Source organism: Lotus japonicus, chromosome 3, assembly GCF_012489685.1.
Source record: "Lotus japonicus ecotype B-129 chromosome 3, LjGifu_v1.2".
NCBI lineage: Eukaryota > Viridiplantae > Streptophyta > Magnoliopsida > Fabales > Fabaceae > Lotus > Lotus japonicus.
This window is the reverse complement of record NC_080043.1, coordinates 76,506,414-76,510,221: the sequence shown is the minus strand read 5'-3', so window position 1 is coordinate 76,510,221 and position 3,808 is coordinate 76,506,414.

The window sequence follows — 3,808 nt, the reverse complement described above, 5'->3', positions numbered from 1 at the left end:
TTTGGCCGGGCCTAGACCTGTGGTAGGCTAGGCCATAGGCCCCTACGAACGGATTGGCCTATTCCCACCCCTACTGCCGGTGACTTGGCTCCGTGATGATTAAATCAAAAAATTGTCCCTGAACTTTAGGAGAGATTTGATTTTCGTTCCTGAACTTTAGGCGAGATTTGATTTTCATCCTTGAACTTTAGGCAATATTTGATTTTCATCACAGTGGCCAGGGCTAAATCATCAGCAAGGATAAGAACCATACAAAAAATTAAGTTTGAGGACAGTTTTCGGATAATTTTCTGACGAGGAACGAAAATCAAATCTCGCCCAAAGTTAAGGGACGATTTTCTGACCTTGGTTTTTTCTTATAAGAAATTTATTTACTAAATGAATAAAAGTACCATCCCAAATACATAAGCGCAACGGGTCGGGATCAGGGCTCTTTGTCAAATTCAACCCCGAACTCTCATGCCCAACTCAAACCCAAATTGTCAGCTTTTGGGTTTATTCAAACCCGTCATGGCATCAAACGCACGTCCTAACCTAATTTGATGGACATATTTTTTGGAAAACAAAACACAACAAAATATTATTTTGTTGTGAAAAAGCTGTTTTATATCATTTTGCAAAAAACATGTAGTATCTTATTGTTCTAATATGACCAAATTGTTAACAAATCAAGTTATTAATATACATAAGAGTAGTTTTGTAATTTCATTATATTGTTTGGGTTCAGGTGCGGGTTTCATCAATACCAAACTTAAACTCAAACTCAACCATGTTGGATTTTACCAGTCAAATCGGGTCATGCTTGGCAGGTACCCACTGGTTCGCGTTATATGGTCCTTAACATAACTACAAAAATAAGATCTAGGAACAAAAAAAGTAAGAAGATAAAAAACAGGAAATAAATTTGTGACAAAAACATCCACAAAAGGTTGTTGATAAGAAGCTTCCTCATGTGTTTGTTGATGTTGCAACAACACACAAAAACGTCCCGCCATCTAGTATAAATCCACACCCAATCATCACTCATTGTCCTTCAAACACAACATTGGCGATGAAACTCACTCAGACAAGGAATAGCAAAAAAATTTACTCCTTCTTGTAAGTCATGCTCGAAATCTTAATTGAACCAATTCTACAATTCTATCTACCTCCATTGTTGACCCCTAAATAACATATTGTTTCTCCCTAGCCACAAGGATTACACCACAACGAATCAGACCACCCTCCCTAACTTGTTATGTTTCGAATTTAGGGAGCATGAGATGGATTAAATCAGTCAAAAACTGATTCCTCCAATTCTGAAAAGAACCACAAAAATCTTTTTCCGCCTCCTCTAATCTTAGTATCATTGAGCCAAGATTTATTAAGGCATTTACGTTCTCAACACTAATTATGCTCATCTCATCCACAACAAAGCTGTCAGGGACATGCTCTAGGTCAGAGGTACCTTCTAGAAAATGTTTCACCTGCAATGAATGACAATGATTAGCCTTTATTAATATATATACGACATCCTAAACAATAGGTTCTAATAAACCAATCAATCCTGAGAATATGCTGATATTAGTTTCTATATTTATTAAATCGTAATTGTTCAAACAAAAAAAAACCATAATTGAAAACCAATTAATCCTAAAAACATGCTAATTTATTTACAAACATCAAACCAAAAACCACAATTGAAAACCAATCAATCCTAGGCTGATTTATTTAGGAAATATCTTGGAGTATTTTCACAAATTCGCCAAATCCTTTCCCCATTTTTAAAAAGCTTCTCATAAGCATCCATTTTCTATTTATCTCCTTCTAAATTCACCTCCATACAGAACCTAAAGTGTCTAGTGGCCTATGGTTGTGAACACAAGCAATTCCCATGTACTGTCAGGACTCAAGATAGGAAATGTAAATGACCAACTTTCCTAAAAAGTTCCCAATCACCGTTTCAAGCACCATATAGTGAAAGCTTTAGAATAAATTTGTTGCATCTCTAGCGAATTCGGTCTAGTATAACTAAAGTCATTAACTGCATCCACTCCTCAGTTAAAGATTCTTTGACCAATTTTTAAACAAGAAAATTGTTTAGTATATATCACTTCTTTGCTAAGTAAACTCCAAATTTAAGTGACCTTGTTTGGAAATTTTAAACATCCTGATAAACATAAATAGCAAATTAAAAACCATAATTGAAAATCATTATTAGCCCTTATTAATTAATACAATAAATATATATACCTTTTGGAGGAGGTGAGTAGAAACTGTGAAATCTCCCTCCTGGAGACACTTGATCAATTTGTGAGTTTCATTGGCCAAATCATCCACCATCAAACGTTCTTTAGCATCTTTAATGGTGAGCCAGAGTCGGGTAGAAAATATACCAAATACCACAAACATCCCCACATACTTCAGATTGTGTTTCAACTAGTACCATGACTGTTAGAAAAAATGTTATACAATCTGTCTGAAACCCTATCACCCTAGCCCTTGACATACTCGGAAGGTGATGGCGAAAGCAGCGGCACCGATTGCAACCCAAATGTCAGGCTTTATCTTGTCCAGGTCCAAGTAGAATGAGATAGCAAATGTGAGGGAAAAAACTTGCCACAAATTCAAAACAGTGGGCTTTTGGGAACTTGTGAGAGAAGAAAATCATTACCCACATGAATAGAATGAGAAAGCCATAGAATTGATTTGAGAATCTTCCATCTTCCTTGGAACAATGATAAAGATCGACAGACCCCACATGCAATGAAACCGAGCAATGAAAAGAGAAACCCAGCCGTTTTCCATGTCTTCAAAGAAGCCATGTGTTTGCTCTTCAGAATGCTACAGTGTTGTGTTTGCCTTTGAATGCTACACGTTAGTGTTGTAGTCTCAGTGTTTGAATCGGTGTTTCTTTATTTGATAAGAGTGTGAGTGTAACGACTATTTTTTAATCCCTCACAAACTTTTTGCCTTGCATTCCATAACCACAGCTTATTACATTTAAGTATATTACTAGTTTTTAACCCGTGCCTTGCACGGGGAATTTAATTTTAGATTTATTTTTTTTTATTTTTGTTAATCAATTAATATCTTTTTTATTTATTCTACATAGGTATTTGGTTTATTTTTCTTTTTTGCACATTTGTGATGTATGTTTTTTTTTTGCAAAGTAATGTGTTTAAGGGTTGAAAGCACATTTAAATTGACGTATGCACGAAAATTTGCAAACATAAAACGATTTATTGAATATTTTAGTAACATGGTCAATATACAAAAAACAAATGTCAAAATGTTTGAAAGTTACCGTCGAGGTCAATTTACCAAAAAAAACGCATTGTCAACGTGGGTAAAGGCATAAAAGTGAAAGTTTAGCACATAGGCTCTTTATTTGTAAACAATCTTGAGGAAATGCTACTAATTCTTTGAAAACTTGATCTTTTTGAACATTTCTGCATCGTTACTTCCAACAACTTCTGTTATGGATCCTTCGTCTGAACAACGTTTAATAGGTTTGTTGGAGTCTTCAAGTATAGGTGGAGGTGTGTTTCATTTAACACCTTTAGTGATTGTCTGCAAAATAAACATATTTTAAAATAGTGATGACCAATGTCTAAAACAAACCTATTTGACAATAGTGATGACCAATACCTCAATCAGAGATTTTACATTTGAATCGGAAATATCAAAATTCATTATGTAGATATAAATAACCATTATTTAGCAATAAGAGTTTAAAATTTTACCTTTGTTTTGAATTTTGAAATTATTTGTTGGTCCTTGCAAATTTTCAAGACGTTAAATGCTGATTTAAACCACCTTCCGCATA